Source organism: Candoia aspera, chromosome 1 (assembly GCF_035149785.1).
Source record: "Candoia aspera isolate rCanAsp1 chromosome 1, rCanAsp1.hap2, whole genome shotgun sequence".
NCBI classification, from domain to species: Eukaryota; Metazoa; Chordata; class Lepidosauria; order Squamata; family Boidae; genus Candoia; species Candoia aspera.
The window spans coordinates 84219685-84242730 of record NC_086153.1 but is presented as its reverse complement, the minus strand read 5'-3'; the positions used below and the strand labels follow the sequence as shown (position 1 = coordinate 84242730).

Here is a 23046-nt window from a genome sequence, read left to right as displayed (position 1 = left end):
CTATCATCTTTTCTAATACTTGAGAAGACTTATTATAAAAAAGAAATGTCATTGTAACTTAGGGGTTGATTCATGACTAGATGAGCAGAACGCTTCTCATAGGATGGTCTCCTACACAAACTCTGTGTGGCACCCGACAAGACTAGTCAGGCACTCTGTAAGAACGGACAACGTGCAACAGAATATGGCCAAGAGACTTAGCAAAGCACAGGGAGAAAGATGGCAGACCACTGGGGTGTAAAGTGTGAGGTTAAGATTTATATTGCATAACAGTACCGGAGATTCATTTCTCAGGTATAAGGTGTTTATTTGCCTCAGTACATTTAAAATAACATGTAAATAGGTCTTTCTGAGCATGGATGGCTGGGGAATTCTGGGAGTTGAAGTCCACACATCTTCGAGCTGCCAAGAAACACTGGATTATAGTTTTTAGTGCAATTCTATCTTGCCGTTATGCCATATTGGCTCTTGATTGAGAACTTTCTCAAATGGACTGAATGGCTGGGCTATGCACAGAATTTAAAAGAGATGGTTTGTAAAGTGCTCCAGGGTGAAAAAGCACTTCTCTTTGAAGCATTAAACAATCATCTTCTTCGCGAGGCTCACCAGCTGCTTTGAAAGCTGTGCCCAGTTGCCTATACATGGGTGTGCATGCAGAGACACTATTTCCACTGGACTGCTGGCAAAACCAAGTGCTTGTGCAATCACATGCATGTGGAAACTCAGAGGCAGCTCCGGAAGCAGACATGCCACTACTCTCACCCTTCCAAGGGAGGTATATTATTTGCAGTAACATGCTTGGCACAACTTCCTTGCCCAGCCCTACTGAATAGAAACAGAAAGTTAATAAATTAGGGAACACTTGCAGATCACAGCTTCCGGAATTCTTTCCGATCCTTTAATAATAGCTCAGTTCTAGGTCATTTGATGGGGAGGATAGAGGGGGTTTAGAATGGAGGAATCAGCAACATTTCATGGTGCTGCCCAAGTGCCTTTCCCATAGGAATGTGTGTGTGTGGGGGGTATTTCTGGATTTTTTTTCTCTGCTGCCCCCAGCTGCATCTAGCCCATTTTAAAACTCAATTGTTCTTTTCCCACCTTTCCCCCCTATGCCACACTTGGTAAGTTTCCAGAGTGTTTTCATGCTGGCAGAGATCTGATCCCCCCACACCTTTACATAATTTCATTCCAACATTCTGTTGGCTTGGAAAGAATAAACAAGGTGGGGAAAGCATGCACAGTACAGCTGCTGGAATTCTTCCCAGTTGCTTTATCAGCAGTAGCCAAAGCAAGCATCTTCTCTGGAACAAAGTAATGTATTGGGTCTGTATTTGTGTTACTGCTTTCCCCGTGTCTTGTGTGCAGGTTTGCAATTGTGAGTGAAAAGGGTGGGCTGCAGATGCTATGCTGTAGGTCACATGACCAGGAGGGAATAGAGAGGTCGGCTTAGAATGTAACAGTCTTCAACATTCCGAGCCGTTGTCCAACTGCCTCTCCCATTGTTGTGAACAATGAACCACAGAGCTAACAGAACAGGAAGGAAAGAGAGAAGTATACAGAGAAGCTGTGTGTTTTGAAGGATTCTGCACTGAGTTGTGAGAGGTGAAAAGTTAATCTCCGGAATGGCTGCTCAGTACAAGGGATACATCCTGAGAATTCCTGTGGGTGATTAGATGACTGCTTCCTACTGAGTAATCGGAACACTTCCTCACAGACACTTTAGTCCTGCAGTCAGCAGAAAGTATGCCAACATAAATTGTACTGACCTCATGGCTGAGCCTTACTGTGCCTCACCAATGAGGCCAGGCAAGGATGATATCCTTGAAGTTTTAATGTGGGACTGCCTGAGGGCAGGGATTACTAGCTACTACTACCCCAATTCCTCCCCACCCCCACCCCCAACACCTACAGTTAGGAAAAACAAGCTCCAATCACTTTCCAGAACATATAGAGGATCAAGGTTGGTGGACTCTGGGCATTTTCCCACACATTTTTATGTCTCATTGGCCAGACAGGTAGATCCCTCCCCTTCCCCTTCCCCTTCCCCCAGGACTACCAGTCTCCTGGGATTAAAAACCAACTAAAACCAAAAATGCCTCCTCTTCCTCTTTCTTAATAATCAGAATCACTTCCATCTCTTTAAGTCAGAAAGTGACAGTTTTACTGAAAATCAGCAGGGATCTGGTAACACCTTTTCGGACTAACACATTTTATTGAAGGACAAATTCAGCAACATCTCCTTGGAGGCAAGTCTCACAGGGTTATAGTCTTGTAAAGGATTGGCACCAAGGATTGCAATTTTGGGATCACACCTTTAAGTTGAGAGAATCTTTTCTCTTTAGGAAAATGTTATGTCCTTCCCCCATCCCCACTGCCCCTCTGTCTCTTTTACCCTATCTCTCTCATTCATATCTCTGCCATGCAAATAGCTTTGCAAAAGAAAGACAACTCAGCTAAGATATGGAGTTGTGTTGGTCTTCTCCTTCATCCTATGTCTCTCCTACACCTCACCAGTCAAATCAGCTCTTTGTTTTTTGGTCTGTTGATTTCCTGGAAGATCAACAGTCTTGTGTCACTTCCATCTCTATCTATCATCTCTCTCTCTCTCTCTCTCTCTCTCTCTCTCTCCATCCATCCATCCATCCATCCATCCATCCAGGCTAGCAGGTCTATTAAGCCAGAGGTCTGCACCTCAAGACAAAATGGACATAAAAGGCAATGCTTACTAAAGTAGCTAATGGGGCATGGGGCAGATCCCAGCCCCTGACTGTGTCACTGACTATATCATCAATGAAGCATCATAAACTGTCCAAATTGCAAGGTTTGAGTCAGGAGAAAAGAAAAAAACAGTTTAGACAAATTTAGGCTGCTTCTGCAGTGATTTAGAGAGAAGACGGAGGAGATGACATTTAAAATCAGTTAGCAAGGTGCCTCTGTATTATCATAAACAGGACAGGAAGGTAAGTCCAGAGACTGGAAGTGAAATATAAGGCAGGTCTGGCTGCAGGGCATGGTCTCACTGAACCAGCAACCAAGGAGAGCTAACAGCAGTTTGCTTGGAAGGAACCCCTAACAAATTTTCCCTCCATATCAATAGTCAAGTGGCTGACTAACATGAGATCCTGAGAAAGGTACAATGAGAAGAAATAAAAGCCTTTCTGCTGGTAGTGTCCTAAGAAGAAAAAATGAAGATGAATGGATAGAAGTCTGCAACTGTGTCAAGGCAGGTTTGTCATAGCAGTCCTTGTAGTAAATGTAAAAGGACTGGAGCAGTGAGGGGCCACGCTTCAGTTAATGAGAAAGGATGATGACATATCACTTCAACAAAAGGCATTTCAACAAGAGAAATGGACAGTAGAAGCGATCCTCCATAAGGAAGAGAGATAAACAAAGGTGCAAGTGGAAGAGAGTAACAACCAGACACAGGAGGTATAGAAGTTATTCTGCATTGCTAGAACTCAGAAACAGGCTTCTGCAGATGAAACTGGCTTTGATGTCCAGAGAAGAGGCACTGCAGAATAGAAAGACAGATGGCAGATCCCTAGAGTGTCCCAGACAGAATGCTGCTGTACCCCATAAGAAGATAAAGGAGGAGTCATGATAGTTGGTGATTCATTACTGGGAGGAATTGAAGCAAACATATATCGCTGGACTCATCAGTTCATGAGATGTGTTGTCTATAGGAGCAAGGGTCAAGGACATGAAGAAATAGCTTTCAAGGCTTACCAAGTCTGTTGCCAGTTGTCCATTTCTACTGATACTTGGGGGAACAAATTACACCTGAAAGAATGACAACCATTGAATCACCACAGACTGAACGTTTCAGAAGGAAGCTCAAGGCCCTGAAGCTCAGGTGGTATACTGGTACATTGTTCGAGGAGGAGGAGGAGGAGGAGGAGGAGGAGGAGGAGGAGCAGGACCAGAAAGGGAAAGAAGAATACTGCCAGTCAGTGAGTCTTTGTGCAGGTTGTGCTGATGGGAGAGACTGGGTTTTGGGAACCACGGCTGCATCTTATAAGGACTGGTAAAAATCTGCTTGACAAGGTTCATTTCTAGTAATTGAGCTTGACCTGAGGATTTGTTTTAATTTGGTAGACTATGATTTCATGAATTAAAGCTGTTGCTGTCACATATACTCCTGGGAAGCATTCAAATATTGCAAGATATAACTTGTTCACTGGTCCTGTTTAATACTAAACTTAATGTTTAATATTATTTATGTAAGATAATTGTTTATTTGTTGTAAAAGAAACTAAACACAGATACTTGGTAATACTCACTATTTGACATCTTTGTCTTAAACATACCCCCTCAGCAGTTGTTGATAGATGCAATTAAGAAAACGAAATATTTTTAAATATATAGCCAAAATGTAAAAGCTAAGATTGAAATTTTAGGAGAGGAAGCATTTAAGTTCAGGAAACATGTTATAAAAGAGTTCTGTGAAACAGAGACTATACAATGAAAAGAAACAGGACAGGTGGGCTAAATATATAATTAAAGAGAAAATGATCATTATAAAGATATGAATAACGTCTATTCAGTAATAAGCTCCACTGAATTTAGTCACATCAGTGGGTATAAGGATGGTGTCCAAATTTATTTTCCTGGCACTGGAGTAAGTACATTTACTGAAAAGAGTTATGACATCATTGAATGCAGAAAGTGTCAGGGCTGCTGGCAATTTGATCAAATACATCTAATGTTCTCATTGATCTGCAGGTCACTCCTGAGGCAGGTAGGGCAACCTATGCATGTGGCCTTCAGCCTAATTTTATGAAGGTCAGGGGATCCCAAATGGAGAGTAAGGTGGAGGAGAAAATATACATAGGCTTGAGACCCCAAAATAGACTGAGCAAAGGAAAGAGGAAGGAAGCTGTCTGAAGGTAATGAATTCAGACTTCTGGCAAAGAAGGGAAAAGTGGAGAGGGTGGGATTCGAAGAAGAAGGAACTAATGGAAAAAAGGAAGCCATCTGCAAATCATCCATCCAGACATTTTGTGAGATCTGGCTAACACTTGGGAGATTGAAGGCTGACGTACCAGATTGGAAAGGCTGGAGTATTTAACTCTGTTGGAGTGTTGCACCCAGATTATGTGCAGGATGGTAGCCTAAAACACCCACCGTCAATTCCTGTTGGCTCTACCATATGGCATCTTTATGATTAAAAAGGAAAAGAAAATACTATGGCAGGAGGAAGCTATCATCAGGTGGATATATAATGTGATGACAAGCTGTTTTGAAAGAGTAATTATCAATTGAGTATTTATCAAGTAATTATTAAGAGATGTCAAGAGGTCCCAGAGGTAACTGTCCCAGTCTGGGCTTGCTCATCATTTTCATTAATGATTTGGACTCAGGACTAAAGAGATGTGTTTATCAAATTAATAACATGCAATAAATGTGAAGGAATGCCAATATTTCTGAGATTAGCATTATGGTTCATAATTATCCCATGGAAGGGAGGGGAGATTTTCAGTCACATCGGTTCCAAGGTTTCACAATAAAAATACAGCAGTAGCTTTAATTTTAAAACTCTTTTTTCCCATTGCAGGGATCCTTGCACTTTGATCACTCCCTCTCCCTTATTATTTGTGCCAGTGGATTCAGTTAAGCTTACTTCTACTGTACTTTATCGGATAAGAGATGACAGTAGGATCTGGAAAGGAAACTAAGAAACTAAATTATGTCCACAGGCAGGCTTATATCCCAGTTCCTTTGTGATAAGGTACTACTGGTGTACAAGGTTAAGCTGGTCAAAATTCCAGGAGTATCCTGACCCAGGCAGAACATTTAGGGTGTATCTAAGGGGGGATACTGCAATACAAAAATGATACATTTGTACATCTATCAAATGTCTTTTCACTGGCACATTTGACCAACAGGACATTATCTTTGCTTCAATTAAGTTTTCCCTGCTAGAATTGCATTGGACAGATAGATATATCATGTTAGTGATATGTAGACCTATATCCCCCTCATATTTCATGTAAATGTTGGACAGCACAGCTGACAAGACAAATGCTGAATATCCAAATGTGGACAGGACTGTTCTCAAAACAGGCCCTGTCAGTCCCATTTCAGCTAAAGGTTATGGTGTCGGTGGTACTGAAATCCACTTGCAGGTATTTGCACACAGTTCCACTCCCACAGGCTTTCTCCCAGTGCAAGCCATTAGTTCCAAAACCATGACAGAAACTAAATTGGAAAGGACCCAATCAAGCAATGTAATCCAAGAATACTTGGAGCTGCTTTGCCACCACACATTTACTCTACTGTACTCTACTGTAAGTAAAGAATTCAATCATACATATTTTTTTTGGCTTTGTTCATCTGTTCTGAAAGTAACAAGCATGTGTTCTTCTATATCCCAAGATAAAGCAACTGCCTATGTAGATACTGGATAATCCACCAGACATGGTGTATATGAACTGCTCTGAACACTCTTAATTTTTATATAATACCAAGTATCATTACAAGGATTTGAAACCACTTACAAAATGGGTGATCAATACCATGCTAAACGGAAGTTTTTAAATGACATACTAATATGCATTTCTCTGCATGCAATTGTCAGCTAAGACAGAATTCTGTTATTTCCAAAATGAAGTCAAACAACTGATACCCCCAACCCCAAGGAACTATATAATGTGAGGACTAAATAAATGGAACAAAATATACCAGCTTGCAAATGGCCATTAGTGGAGAACAATGCTATGCAGTGAATGAAGCAGGTCAGCATCAGTCCAGTGTCTGCAGTGTGAAGCCTTTATAATCTTTGTACAAAGAAAAATGTGTGCTAGATGAACAGCTTCTGAGTTCAAAAGGCATTGTCACTGTAAACTCTCTCACCCTTGAATTTTTCATTTACTCTGTATTCTATCAATTTCATCCTGATTGTACCAATGCATGTACAAAGGATCTGCAGCCTAAATTTTAGGCTGATGCTAAGGAAAATCTGTCCCAACATACTCTATGTCTGAGTTTTTGGATTTCCCATTGAAAGGTGCAGAAGGTTGTTTAAGAATAGCATCATGACTTGGGTTTATAACTTCTGAGCTAAACCAGCTTATCATTTGGCTGCCTGAGCTTTTAGCAAGATGGTGCTCTTATCTATGCTACATATAAAAGCAACTGGATTGGCCGCTAAATATTATTTAAAGATTAGCATTCTCTACTAGAACTAAGCAGTCCAGTTTAGGGAGACCAGTTTAAGCTGTGCAACATATTCAGCTAAGGGGAACAATACAAGGGCTGTAACTGATGCTCCTCAGCATGAGATGGTTTGTGTACTCTGCTTTGTGGTGTGGTTCTGAACCTTAATGAATCCCAACAAATGCATAAAGACCTTGAAAGATATGACTCTCTAGTGGACCATATTAAGAACTTCTAAGTGGCAGATTTTTCAGCTGAGTTCCCAGCCCATTATTACAGAATTCCAAGAGAAGGTATAGGAAAAAAAGAAAACGCTTTTATTTTTTTAAAAAAGGACATTGCAGGGCTGTATCAGCTATATTGCTATGATTATTTTTTTTAAATGGAATTTAAAAAATAATTTAAACATCTGCTGCTGTCTATCTGGATATGTTCTAATTTACATGGTTTATTTGAATTAAACTTAGTCAAATGTATTCAATTTTGCATTCTAGGCAAATGCTTCGAAAGTTATTTTAAATAGTTCAACTGAAATGTTTCATAAGGAAAAAAACATGAAAGTGCTTAGTGGTGTTTAAAGCTACATTCAAACAAATTCAGATTTTCACTTTGAAATTGTTTTAAAGCCTGACCACTCAGGCTTTAAAACAATTATTCTTATGAAATATATTTTAAGAGGAAACAATGAAAACTAAGATGGAAACTAAAATTCTTCTGATTTTAGAACATCTGAAGAACTGGCTTTCCCTAGAAAGTCACCTGAAAGGTAATTACACTGTTGATTCTAAATTTGCCTAGAATATCATTATTTCCAGTTGCTAAATTTGACTTACACTTTACCAATTCATTACATTACTAATACATTTTACAAAGCAATGCATTTTACAAAATGTTTTCTCCTGAAAAATAAACTAATAGAAATGTTTGGAAATGTCTACACTTCATATCCTTATGGACACCTCTTTAGAACAAGAATTAAAAAGATACATTCTAAGGGCTCTTCCTCACAGGTGTGTTAAAGTGTGTTCCTTCTGTCCTTGAAAAATGTGCCAGTGCAATTTGCACTGACCTGACAGATGAGGTCTTCTCTGCTTTAGTAGTGAGGCTTCTTAATGGTCCTGTCCTTGCAACACTGCTGTGCTACGATTTCAGGGCAAATTTCTCTGGCTATGTTTCCCCTCCCAGCCACCATTCTCAGTCCATGGGAAAAACCACCATTGATTGCTGTCCATAAAGTTTGGTGGGGAAGACTTGGTGAATGTGGGCAGGTGCCTGGGATTCAATCTTTAGTCACCTTTCAAGTTATGACAGGTTGCTAGTACAGAAACCCTCTATGCCAGTAATCTGTCACTTGGGCTATTTCTGAACACAGGTCTGCCAGTGTTCTGGAAGATCAGTAAGCAAGTTGAGCTGTTCCTCATTTCATCCCAGTTCATCTTCCACTCCAAACCTGTTGATTGGGCTAATCTTGGATTGAGGTTTGTCAGTATTCCAGAAGACTGATAGACAGGTTTACTGACTTCCTGTCATCTGGGCTAGAAGAAGAAACTGGCACAATGCACATCAATTTCATCCCAGCTCCAAAATATCCAAAATTGGCAAGAATGCTGCAAGTGAATGTCAGAGCTGGCAACGAGTGGCTGCATTTGACAACAACCAGATGTATCTCACAGAGCATGCCACATGATGTTAGAATAGGCAAAATGGCACTGCCTCTTTCCCAAAGTAATAAGAATAATAGAAAGCATTGCTATGCAAAACTCCTTGGCAGAATTTAATGCAAACAGGATAGAACCAGTAATGTATCCATTTCTTAGTTCAAATTGATTGCTGATCTTTTAAGGAAAAAATTTTAAACCACTGAATATGTGTTTAATAACAGGTCTCACAGTTTTCCAGAACACCAGGACGCTGGTGTATATAAAAAGCTCACATAATGCCTGAACAGCACTTTGCATCTTAAATGGTTGGTGACATTTTCTCCTCCAATCTAAGCCAAAATGGCCATAGATGTAGTGCCTAGTAGCCAGAATGGAAGAGGCATGCCCACACTCACCTTAGCCTTTCAGTAGAAATTGGTAGTTGCCCAGGATTCTGAAGACTGTAGATACACCCAGACTAGTGTTGGGAGAAGACAGAAAACAGTGTTTTAAAATTGGACACAGCTAAGAATGAACTCAAGCTGCTTCCACAGTGGGCTGAGGAGGAGACAAAGGCTGCATCATGATGATGTGTCCCTTAAAAACTGTCAGTGGGGCATCTCTAAGCTGTGATTTAGTGCAACATCTAAATGTCTTTGCAGCAAAATACAGAACTACCGAAAAAGAGAATAAACAATAACATTTTTCATTTAATTAGCTATAAAAACATAAAAAGACCAAGCAAGGCATATTTATTCCATTATCCTCTTTCCTATAATGGCCAACCAGTGACCAAGGGAAGCCTACAAGCAGGACATGAGTGCAGTAGCATCCTCCTCATTATGTCCTTCAGCTACTGACATCGATTCTGAGAAAGAGCATATATCCTGAGTGGTAGCTACTAATTGTCATATAGGCTTGGAAGCATGCTTCTGTTTTGCTTCCTAGAAAAAACTGCTAGATTTCAAGTTCAGCAAAAAAAAAATCCATGTCACCAGCCTTTGGTACCTGACAACCTCCTGTTTTCACCATTTTACTCAAGTAGGTAGTAAAAAGAGGAAGTGCAATGTCCTTAGCTTGGTGGGTCACAACCTGGAAAGGCCTGCTTTAAGTCAAACATAACAAGAAAAGGCAGGTAAGTGTGCATTTTTTTTTCTCCTGGGATTTGAGAAAAGTGCAAAGAGGAGGCTTATGTACTGAACAGAAGGTGCAGCTGCAATTTCCACACTGCTGATCATTGTTAGGGCTCTGACAGGTCCATAGAACCAGACCACTGTACGTAACACCCTACTTTTCTTTGATGGTTTCCATGATACTATTAAAGAACTTTCCTTTTCCAAATAATCAAAAATATATGTAACTTAAACTTTGACACTTATCCAAAAAAAGCTGAATTCTCCAACCTGTACTTTTTTGCATTCACTGAGGATATTCGGCATGATTTATTTTCCTCTACTTTAATGAGTAGCAAGGGATAAAAATGTTCTTTTCAAAGAAAGAGCTGAAATGCTGAATTCAGTGTTTATCACAAACGTTAGTGCTGGTGTAACAGAACCTGACCAATTTTGTCTGGGCTGAGAAGCTTACCTGCAGGGAACATCAGGGTTGTAAAAAAACAATGGCAAATACTTTTGTATTGCTGCCAAGGAAGCTACCTAGTCCCTACATGAAGTCACCAAGACATGTGCTCAGCTTGGAGAGGCTTTACTTATTTTTAGCAAAGTACAAATGAAATAGTTAATCCAAAATCTTAGCATTCAGTCCTTTCACACTGTTCTTATTGATGTTGCTTGTATGGCATGGACAAGATACTTGGATGATTCATTAGAGATGGCCAGAATCCTAATGTATGCATCACTGCTATCATTCAACAGAGCCTAGATTCAGCTAAACAGGCATAAGATAGTTTGATATTATGGGAAACCAGATGCAAATTCAAGTAGAAACAATTGCCGAGCCTCCCTCCTATAAAATTTTATTATAGTTTTCCATTAAGCAGCTTTCTGGCCAAACCAACCTCTAAACTGTTGATTTTTCTTGCATTTGATGTCACTGTACCTGTCCTTGGACATGGGCATCCACAGGCTCCTACTGCTTTTGCCAAAATGATGGAAATGTCACACCATCACACTGCAAGCTCTGTCCATTTTGGACATACATGCAACATTCCAGTTCATGCACAAAAGGAGACATGCTCGTATCACAATTGTGCAATGCTACTTTAATCAGACTGACCTGTTTGACACCCTCCCCTCTGACCTGAGGATGCCATTGTCCCAACTTCACAGGCAGTGAGTATCTGCAGAACCAAAGCCATTAACTTGGGCTCAGCTACAAGGCATGTCAAAGATATCTATCATATGGGAAAAGTGAACCCTCCAGCTAAGACCACCGTCAAATTGATGGAATGTGCTGCTAGCAACCCCAAGGATCAAGATGCATGTGCACAAGTGAAATTACATGTAGTAGTTGTGAACAAATGCACCAACCTAGAACATGCTTAGCTTATAATGTTTTATGTTGGATGTGTAAAGGTCCAAATTATTTCACCAAAGTGGGTAGTACAGAGTTCTTAACCTGAACTGTGTTCAGCCACCAACACTATAGACTCACTATGTGCTCAATGACAGCATGTACTCTCAAAAGTGCAGGCAGGTAGATATAGTACATAGACAACAAAACTGGAAATCAGCTTCAACCTGACCAGTGATTCTGAGGCAAACACCATGCTAGAGAGTACTGCTGAACAACTGGGTCAGGATGTCCAGAGGTAGGCTATTAAAACACTGCTAACTGCCTTTGTGATATCACATGTAAAGTCAAAAGGCATTGTCTTTATAAAGACCTCAGGTTCCTCATAATCACTGACAATCAGCCAGTTAAGTGTTACTTAACTTGCATGATCACATTGCCATGGATCTCATACACATGATGCCTATAGTACAGCCCAAAGCCAGAAAGCAAAGAGGATTTAATTCAGGTGTACCAAGAGGTATTTTAAAGACTAGGTTGCTTTCCAGGAAAACATTACATCCACACAGAACCTGAATTACTACTGGTAATTCATGTATACAGGAAAATTCCTTGTGCCATCACAGGGAGCTTAAAGAGACATGGAAAAACATGGAAGTGTATGGAGTGACAAGGCCCCTAGCATGGGTAAACAGGCTAGTGAAGTATGGGACTCTTGGGTGTGTCTAGACCCAAAAGATTTCAACAAAGCATTCAAATGAGAACATTTCTCTATACCAGCAGAAGAGAATATCAGAGGAGCTTGGCAAAAAAACATATTTTCCCCATCCCAGATGAGAAAAATGGTCATTAATAAATATCCCTAGATGCAGAATGAACAGAGCTGTGCACACTGAACTCTCCACAGCATAGTTTCACCACATTATCTTTTGTCATAAAATCAACCAGTGAAATATTCCAACAAAAGGACCATGAATGTTTTGAAAATATTGAAGAATTGCACATAATAGCTGATGAAGTGATAACTGCTGTTTCTACAAAGCAGAGCATGATGACCTTCTAAAGAAGGTGATGGAGAGGCCTCTGGCAATGGGTGTTTGTTTCAACCAAGACAAAATACAGTTTATGATCAATGAAGTCAGCTACATGGGACATATCATCACCAAAGTAATGTGAAACCAAATAAGAACAAGGTGAAGGCCATAACCCTGGAGCCGGCACCTGAAGACAAAAAGGCATTACAGCCTAGACAGGGTGTCCAGTGTCATAAAACCCCAAAGGGATGAATCATGAATCATATTCATAGGAAGTGTTTATCCCAAGTGGAATTCATCTAGGAAGAAACAAGATACCTGAGAAGAGATTGGGCAGCTGCTATGGGTGCATCTGAGAGTCCAGCAGTGCTTGATCCTTAGGAAACATCAGATGCTAGACTCATTTTCCCATTCATCATCCAAGTCTCAGGAAGAACTGCTACATTACAGCAAGTGACTGTGGTGACCAGTGGACTTGGAAAGGTGAGTTTATATGATTACTTAACAAGTATAAAGACTATGATATGAGTCAATTGTAAAGGCTGAGCTTCACCAGAGTTCAGGAACTAGTAGCCACCTACTCTGCACTGACAGTAGTGTCTAAGTCAAGAAAACCTATTTGAACAGTTGGACTTCAGAACTGAAAAAGACAGATGTGATGTATGCTACTGCACCCTTAAGAAACGGGCTACAGTACAACTTCCTGTGGCTCTTTTGCCTGCTGAATTAAAAAAAAATAACAAAACCCTTTCCTACACCCGGTTTAGAGAAGTTTCTGATTTGAGAGCCTGCAGGCCAATGCCCCATCAGAAAATGAGAACAGGTTGTTTCAGGGAAAATATGACATTCTATGATGAAATCATGCACATAGAAATATATTTAAACTTCATCTATTCTATATATGATAGCGTTTCAGCAACAACACAAAGGCACTGCCTTCCTAATCTCTTTCAAGGAGGACACTTTTATATAGTGTAATGATGTAAAGGCAGTAGAATTTCCTTCCATAGAAGCAGCTAGTGAGAACCATTGTGGTTTTGTGGGTAAGGATTAGGACTGATGTTTAGTTCACCTCAGCTACTCAAACCCACTTGGTGAGTTTGAACCAGTCATTCTCTCTTAGCCTAACCTACCTCACACTGTTGTTATGTGGAAAAAATGGAGGAAGACGTGCTATGGCTAGGCTTTGAGCTACAAACTGCTAAACTTGTGGGAGACATCCATAAAAAATGTAGCATCCACAGATACCAGCTTTCAGAAACCAGACTGAGAAATGCTTTGAGAAATTTAGGTAAACAGCTCAGTGGCTCAGATAAGTATGTCAAGTAGCAGAGTTCCAAAGAAATTTTTGAAATAAGGTAATCAAATTCAGACAATAGAAAAGAGACAGTGGAAAGAGGCCTGCACTGTCTTTAAGAGTTATGGACTCCAAAACAGTGATTCCTAAACTTTTCCATTTCTTTTGTTATTATTTGAAGACAACTACATAACCCAGGGGTCTGAATATAGTGCCTTCAGGCACCATGGCATAATGGCCCCTCTCAGTGGTGTTCATAGACCCCAAATTACTTTTTCTTAAGGCTGAAATATCATGAGATTGCCAAATCTCAAAATACGTCAGCATTCCTTCCTGAAATTTTGCAAAATATTTTGATGTGACTGCCAACCTCTCAAAAGATTTGGTGATTTTCTGATATTTTGGGCATTTATTTGTTTGTTTGTTTGTTTAATTTGATTGGGTATCCAACTACAGACCACTTGCAATATTTTCATGAATTTCCTCTAGGCCCTGCAACACAGATTGGGAACTATTGCTGTAGAACACCCTAATCTAAAAGGCAGACCCTGAAGATAGTAAGCAAAAGGCCAAGGCTTTTTTGTTTTTACCATTCCTGAATCCTTTCTAGAGATACTATTCTAGGAGCATCTAGGATTACCTGTCTTTCTATCCTGTTTGTTCAAATGTACTCATATTCCTAGAGTAGTATCAAGAGAAGTCTATAAGTTCATTTGGCTCCTTTGTAGGTCACAGCGCTTAGTGGAAAGCTCTCTTTATTGACTAGACTTGAAGTCAAATATACCCCAGAAGTGTATTAGTGCAAGGGGTCAATAACAACTTGCTTATAATCTCTTGAATTTAAGAGTCCCAGTCAAGGGCACGATTGGGAATTAAATGGAAGTATTGGATTCCTCCAACTAAGAGCAAATGTATTGAGCAAGACAGGCAAGACTGATATTTTCATATCCTAATGCTTTCCTCTGTGGCATTGCCTATCTTTAGAAGAAGCATTATGTTCTGCAACTATAATTTTTCTCATTTTCAAGATGGGAATGAGAGGGAAAATAAAAATGATACTTCTATAGTAAATCTAGTGAAATTATATTTCAGGAGATTCTCAAACTTTTAACAAGGTGGTATGGGATAAAATATCAATTAGGCAAAACCTAACTTCGTCAAGGATCTAACTGATTGATGTTTCAAATGTAAAATTGGCCTTTTTGACACTGATGACATCTACACGTATCATAAACAGGTATGATTTATACAGGGACAATGTGAGAACCTCCATATCCCTTGCATAGCTTCCAAATATTTTTTATTTATGTAAATATTTTATATACTAACTTTCAACAAAGTTTCTAATATAGTAAAAGGTGACATGTCACACAGGCATGAGAAACACAAAATGTGGAAGCTAGGAAGATCTTAAGAATGAGTCAAGCTGAAGAGACTAAGAGAAGAATAGTTGTTTGACATTTTGCTATCCCCTGACACTTATGATATTCCGAATGAGAACATACAATTTAGCAGGCCTCATCAATTCTGAATATGTAAGAGCATTTGTGACCATATACAGATCAAATTCTATCGCCACTGAATTTTATTCATACTTTTTACTCATATCATTTTAAAACACTGTTCTTTCGAGAACCCTTCCAGGAATGCTTAAGCCCAACTAATCTGGTTTTCTATAGGGATCATAAATAAAGCTACTTTTATGGTTCAAACCTGAAATTGCAATCCTATGGACTTCCATGTGGAAATAGCCTTCACTGAACTCAGTGTGGCTTACTTGAATAATTATGCAAAAGAAGAGAGACAGGAAGCAGAAGGCAAATCGCAGACAACAGAAAATGCAATGAAATAACCACACTGACATTAATTTTCCAATAAATTCCATGTTAATATTTCAGAATAAACTATCTACCAAAACACATGACAGAAAATTAATATTATTATTATGGTTATTTACATTTATAGACTGATGAATCCCTAAGGACCCTCAACAGTTTATTGATAAAATACGTAAGAAACGATAAACCAAAAATATACAGATAAAAGGTCCACAAACTAATGAAAAACATGGATAAGATTAAATTAACCAGATCAAACTATAACCAAACCAAGATTGGATCAAGGCCCAGATGCTCTTTGGAAGAGCTCTGTTTATAGGACTATCTATTAAAATAAATGAACAAATTCAAAACAGGTTGGATATTTGCTAGGGGCTACCCTGAGTATATGGGCCTATATGTGTAGAAAAACTAGAATAACAAGAATCATTATTAGAGAGTAAGGATTCTGTGATACACATTTACAAATATACTGTAACTGAAGGCTTAATAGGCCTTTTAGGGGAAACATATCCATTGGCCCCACTTTAAATTTGAGCATCATCCCTGATATGTATATTTAAAATAATACCATAATAGCAACTCTGGAGCGATTTGTAACACAACAGATTATAATGAAACTATATTTAAAAGGCCAGCATTGTATCTTTTGATTCCAGTTCTTAAAAACTGGTATGAAAGAGATTTTGGCTGAGCCATCCATCTGTGTAAACTTGCTGGGGACTACAGCAATCTGAAACTACAGAAGGATAACAGAAGCAGAGTAGATAGTTACAAATAGAATAAGAGTGTTGATTCATAAGACCCTGCTATATCTTGGAGGGAAAGATGGAGATTCTGAAAGGAAAAAGCTATAGACCAAAATCAGATACGTTCTCCCCTTCTTTGCATTTCTATACCAGCAGGGCGGGTCAGCAATTCTGCGAAGACATTCTATGAAGCAGCCGAAATTTCAGATGCCACTTACAATGGGTGGCAGGGGCGGTGGCAGATTTTGACTCAACCTTGCTAGATCCCTTCTGCTGCTTTTGCCTAGTCAGAAGAACAAGCATCCTGTTAGCTGGCAGTTGGTCTCTACAGCAGCCACGCTCCCCCTCACTTGCCACCCCTGGGTCCCTACGTGTCTTTCCTCCAACTTCATGGACTCAGCATTCTCAGAAGAGCACTGGGGGAGAAGGAGGTAAATAGGTCGCAGGCAGGCAGAAGAAACTCCAGCAGGCTGGTGAGGGCAGGAACCCTACGAATGGCAAGGGAAAGCTCTGCTCCTCCACCTCCTCAGTTACAAGTGTATGTATGTGTTTGTGTGTGGGTATCCCCTTCACACCAAAGCTGCCACTCTTGATCCAGGATTCTTCCCCCCCCCCTTTCCTCCTGATGAAATCTAAGATGTTGTTAGGAATGGTTTGTTTTCAGGAAATAATATCAATTTCTTAGAGTGGGTTGTGGAAAGGAGAACAGGGGAAAATGAGATTTGGAGAGGAGATGAGGAAGGAAGGAAGGAAGGAAGGAAGGAAGGAAGGAAGGAAGGAAGGAGAGAGAGAGAGAGAGAGAGGGAGAGAGAGAGAGAGAGAAAGAGAAGGAAAGAAATGGAAAAGGGGCTGATCCTATAGGTGGCAAAGAGACTGGGGAAGGCTGAGCCGATTCCAAAATTCTATTATCTCCTGCTAAGGGGGGAAATGTCTCTCTTCATATCTGCAAATGTCTCTTTTCATATCTGTACTTCTATGGAGCTTTCTCCTCTCTCACGCCTCCCCAGCTTCCTTTCCCCCAATCCCCCCTTTCCTAAGATTCCCTTTCAACGCCGCCAACCCGCTTCCCACTTCCAATCTCTTCTGCCTTCCTGCCTCGGCCAGGTTCACATTCTTCGCTGCAGCCCCGCAGCATCTTCCCGCCGGGCGGCACCGTGCGTGAGGAGGGCAGGTCCGGGGAAGCCACCACGCCGAGCCTCTCCCTCTCTCTCTCTCTCCCTCCCCACCCCTTTCTGCATCACTGGAGAGAAACAACATTTCCCCACCACACACACATTTCGAACACACGCGCGCGTGCGCGCGCACACACTCTCTCACACACGCACACACCGAGGCACCCAAGAAACCCAGACGTGCACCTCTGGCCGCCGTCAGCCCCACCAGTGCCTCGCTTTCGTACTCCACGCAGGCAGGCAGGCAGGCAGCCCCTCCCTCTCCGCCCCTCGCCTCCCTCCGCTCGTCTGGTCGAGATCGAGGTATATCTCCAGGCACCGGTCTATAAAGCAGACATTTTGGTGCCAGCGATTTGTCCAAGGCTGAGGGTTGAAAGGAGAGAAAAAAAGCGGTCCATCTTACCCACCCCCGCCTGGTGGTGTGTGCTTGGCACTGAACGATCCCGGGGAAAAGGCTGGTGCAGCTGGTCCCTAGCGGAGCTGGTTTGCTGCCATCCGCCCAACTTCAGCACCCAGCCGGCAGGGAAAGACAGAGAGAGAGAGGGAGGGAGAGAGGGAGGAAAAGAGGGAGAGGGGAAAGCGAGGAAGGGAGGGTGGGGAGCAGAGCAGAAGCTCCGGGCGCATGCGCCGTTTAATAGCTCTGGCCTCGGCGGAGCAGCTGGAGTTTCCCTGCTTCGCTGAAGCGTGACTCACTCCGCGCCCCCCCCTCCCTTGGCTTCTTCCCTTCCCCGGAGATTCCGAGGAGGAGGCTGGCGGCGAGGGGCGAGGGCAAGCGGAGCGGTCTAGACAGGAGTCGGCAAAGAGAGCCGCTGGCCCACAGAATCCGCGGAGAGGAGAGGTGGGGGAAGGAGCGGGAAGATCTCCGCCGGCGGCGGCTCTTTCGCAAGCCGCTGCGTGGCGGGGCGCCTGGCCACGTGTTTAAGTGGGATGCGGGCTCTCGCGGACAGGTGAGCGGCGAGTGACGAGAGGCAGCTTGGGCAGTGAGATGCTCTGGAAGGGAACCCAACGCTGCCGTGTAAGCGAATAGGCTTTTACAGGACTTTAATTTGGACGGCGGGGAGGCAGGGGACCTGAGCGTGACGCCGCCTAAAGTCATAGACGGGGCCTGTTTTTTTCTTTTGCAAACTAATGAATCGCGATCTCATCGAATGCTTGCAACAGCCCTGGTGTTTCGAATCGGATGTGTCCACGCAGGGAGATTCGGAGAGAAACCAATTCAGCAAAGGGCCCTTGACTGTCTTGGATCTCCCTCCCACTTCTTCCCATAGAACAGCTCCAAAGCAAGCTTTGCCATCCAGGCACAGGGCAGATGTGTGACTCCAGAGAAAGATAAATGCCCTTTACGTGGGGGAGGGAAGGGAAGGGGGAAGCTGAGGTAAGCGGCCTGGTAAATGTTGCTTTGTCTGCACTGAGAAGCTGAGCAGAGTCAGGCCCAGTTAGTGCTTGGCTGGGACACAATCTAGACTTTAGGCTAGACTTGAAAGTTGAACAAGCTTTTTTATACTGAAAGGAGGCAGTATAAAACTGCCTGGTTGTGTCCATGTAAGCCCTCTGACCTGAGTTCAACTCCAGGGCTTCCGTGCCTTTACTGAATCAGACCACTGGCCTAGGATGATGATGATGAAGAAGAGGAAGAGGAAGAAGGAGAATTTCCTCTTACCGTTATCAGGATGGTAGCTCACATTCCACAAGGAAGAAGGAAGAGACCTTCCTTCATAGTCAGATTGTTGTTTCCCTGGGCCGGGAGAAAGGGTTATCTTTTTGTAGACAACAGATTTATAACCATCTGACCATGAAGGAAAAGATATCTTGAGAAAAGTTCAGAGATGCTGCCCCTCCTACAGCTCTCCAGAATAGTAAGATACTTTTCAGCCTGTGTTACTGCTTTCTTGGTTCTGGGTTGATCCTCAAAGAGTATGCAAATTTTTAAAGAATGTACGCCAAGATGCAGATCATATATCAGACATATGGATATTGATGCATGCAGCCAGTTTTTTGGCAGCCAAAAATGTAATGTGGTTAATCACATTTTCCCCATGCATTGTATCCTCTGTACTTTTGTTTCATGTGATATCTAACTCTCCTCCATACTTTTCTTAATGTTACGACTGCAGCGTTAAACATATTGCACAGAAGGATTGGTGAATATGTCAAGTTCAGTACTGTGAGTTTTCTTCCCTGACTTACTTACTTACTTACTTACTTCTATAGCCACCCATCTCAACAAGTGACTCTTAGGTTTGGGAAATGTAAATTAAATAAATTCTAATTAAAACATAAATGAAAGTGCTTGCTGTGTATAAATTTTAATGCAAAGTGGTTTTGCATCTTGGTTGGTGTTTTTTTTGTTTGTTTGTTTTTGGTCACTCTAAAACATATTTGACTAGTCTGTATTCCTTAATCAAAGTATATTCTTCCTCAATACCACTTTGATTTAAAAAAAACCCTGAATCAAGGGTAAAATCTGATTCTAAGTTCCATAAGGTAAAGAAAGAGGCTTGATCCAACATATTTTGTTCAGAACTGTTCCATAAGAACTGTAGTGTACATATGTTTGAGAATGTTTACCCAAAAACCTGCTTGATCATTTTTAAATGTTACATGTTAAATGTTATATTGCCCATTAAACTATATTGCACATTAAGATTAGGAATAGTTATCCAAAAACTGACTTAATTTTTAGTTTTCAAGGTAATTAACTTTGTTCTCTATTGATTGAGGCTACCATTAGCACAGGAAACCAAATGAACTTTCAAATCATCTACTATTCTCAAATGTGAATTAACTTTAAAATTAGAAACACTTGAGTGTGAAGCTGAGTTTAACGCATCCTCTGACACTTTACTTGCAAACACAGATATATGGTCAAGCAACTAGTTAATATGTATCTGTAATTGCAACCATAACATTTTCATAATCACATTTAAATTTAATTAATATTTGAAATGACTGTGTGGAGGTTAAAGCTACTTAGAATGCCTTCAAGAATTTAATAGTGTTTGTCTTGAAGTCCTGCATTGTGTTGGCACTTTTACCATTTCCTAGACAAGGTTAACACATGCTAAGTCATGATTTGATTAGCCCTGGTTTATTGTTAAGCCATCAACCATAGTTTATAAACCAGAGTGCCTGGGTTCACTAGTCCAAACTAAACAGACCACACTATGATTTAACATAATATTTGAACCCCATCCCAGACTGGTGCAGTCTCATTTGGCAAGAAGGAGCACATTCCCTCACCATCCCCCACTGGGCCCATACTACCTAGTGTTTTAGGCAGATCTCTTATCTACCTTCTGTAAAGAGAAGAAGCAGCAAATGTCACTCATCTTGCCCTAGGCAAAGTCCGGAGGCTGCTGAGGCCATAACATGGGCAACTGATCTCCCATCATACAGCCATGGCAGAAGAATAAATTGAAAGCCTAGACTGAAGTTTTATATGAATGAAGATTGCTAATTGCCTGTGAAATGGAATCAGGAGGATTGGCACTTAATTCAGTGTCATGCCTACTTCCCTTCTTAGTTGACAGATGTGGTCAAAAACACCAGGGGACATCTGTAGATAGCATTGCAAAAGCACATTATATGCACAAGTGGTCTTCCCATACTGTCCAGGTTAAGGAGTGGGAAATGCGTGGCCTTTCCAGTGTTACAGCCTCAGACAATATGGCCAAAGATGAAGGATGCTGGGAGTTGTGACTCCCCAGCATTGTGGGGTGGGGTGGAATTGGAACATAGGTTCATTGCAAAATTGGCAGTGGTGTAACTAGGGCAGGATCTTTGGTTCCTACAGCCTGGGGGGAGGGAGGGGCACAAATGACTACCTTGTTAATTAAGGCAGCAGCAAATAGGTCCAGCATCAGTTCCTGGGCTGAAGTCAGCAAGCTGATCTAATGGGACTTATTACAGTATTATTTTCTTATTATAGATAAGAAACAGCAGTAGATACTCATTTTGTTTAGGTTTAGATGTGTATTTTTTTCTTTAAGAAAATGATGTTCATTGCACCTTTTCCAGCTTGATGGCATCCAGATTTGTTGGATTACACATCACGACATCCTTGGGTCAGCAGTGCCCTTCCCCAGACGTCATTGACCATACTAGTTGGGGAAGCTGGGTGCTTGTAGTCTCTCTTACCAGGAAGATCCTAGGCTGGGCAATGCTGCTTTATTATATGAAGGAACATCACTCAGTTTTTTTCAAAAGACAATGTCTCTTGTAATATTAGCCTATAATATTATTATAATTAGGTCCCCTGCAGTGCCTTCCACTAAGAAGAAATGGATTCTTATGGAACTGAAGATCCCACAGGATTATGACCAACTCTTAGCCTTCTGGTTCTCTGCACACATCAGTCATGTATTTATCTGCTGTTGTATTTGTCGTGTAAAGACTTAAATGCAGCAGGAAGGAATAACTTGTTTACTAGTGTTTCAAAGCCAAAGAGATGAACGCAGTTACTATACTGAATGGGAAAATGAGCATTCAGTCTTCCAGTCTTACCTGCTTATTTTCTGAGTTATAAATAACAAAACCATTTGGAAAAATACTAGATCAGTTTCTTAGCAATCAAAGATGGCTGTAAACAAATCGTCGATTCTCAAAGTAGAAGGACAAAACAGTAAAGGTAATTGGATTCTACTGTCCTATTTTCTGAAGTTGACCATTTTCCCTCCAGTATTTAACTCCGCATCAGCTTCATCATACTTACTTATAGCATCTCAAATGAGGCAAAGATCAAGTGGCTAATGTGCATTAAAATGCATCATAGACCCAAGATTTTAAAAAGCAGAAAACTCTTTGTTACAGTGTTTTTCATGTAGAATAATTTAAAGAAAATTATTAATTCTGAGTCCTGTGATATAACTATTAATGTTAACTGTGAAGAAAGCTAATGGCTCTTCAGTTCAAACCCATTTCATCCAATCCGGATTGTTGTGCAGATTAAGGGTATGACTATGAGATCTTCAAAGGAAGAATGGAATAAAAAAAATAATGTTAATCTGAAATGTGAATTTTCTCATAGACCCCAAATATCGGTGAGTCTTTTTTCTTTTTCTTTACTAATTTTATTAAAATTACAATTACAGCAATAAAAAAAACTAAAAAAAGAATAAAAACAAAAACTAGAAGGAGAAGAAAAGAAAAAATAGAAAAATAGAAGAGAAAGAAAAAATAAAAAATACAGTAAAGAAAAAGAAAAGAAATATAGCAAGAAATGATTTCCCCCTTCATCACAATAAGTATAAACAATTTTAGTAACTTATCACCTTCTCATAAAATACAACAAATTATCTCTTCTTCCCATATCCCATCTCTTATCTATAAACAAAGCCTTAAAGCCTCTTCATTTCAGTCCTGATCAGCAAAAGTCCATTATGGGTCACCAGAGATAACATATCTATTTTAATCTTGATCAAATAAACCAATTTTATATTCCTTTCTTTTACTTCTAGCAACCTTGACCTTTAGTCTCTGTCCTAGAACTTGATTTTTTTTTCCATTTTTTCTTTGTCCCTTCTCACAATATTCTTCAAAGCTTTAACAAGTCTCTTTTGTAAATCCAATATAGGAAAATTATCCAGGTCACTCTCTCGGTTTGTTATTTGTATATCCCTTTTAATTATTACAACATCAGCCATTTTTTTTTTCTGTCCAGTGTAACATCTTTTTCCATGTCATTCTTGTA

General features: G+C 40.6%; 1 protein-coding gene across 4 annotated transcripts in view; it reads right to left on the bottom strand.

Moving 5' to 3' along the window:
* RGS17 (regulator of G protein signaling 17) overlaps positions 1-17902 on the bottom strand; it is a 65594-nt gene extending 47692 nt beyond the window's left edge. For 3 of the 4 annotated variants that reach the window (XM_063308422.1, XM_063308447.1, XM_063308439.1), the window contains exon 1: positions 17765-17902. The gene's annotated coding sequence lies outside the window, so the exon portion shown is untranslated. Of the gene's footprint in view, positions 1-17760 lie in introns of all 4 variants that reach the window. The other variant, XM_063308429.1, reaches the window with a different exon arrangement.
* Between the last annotated feature and the right edge of the window lie 5144 nt (positions 17903-23046).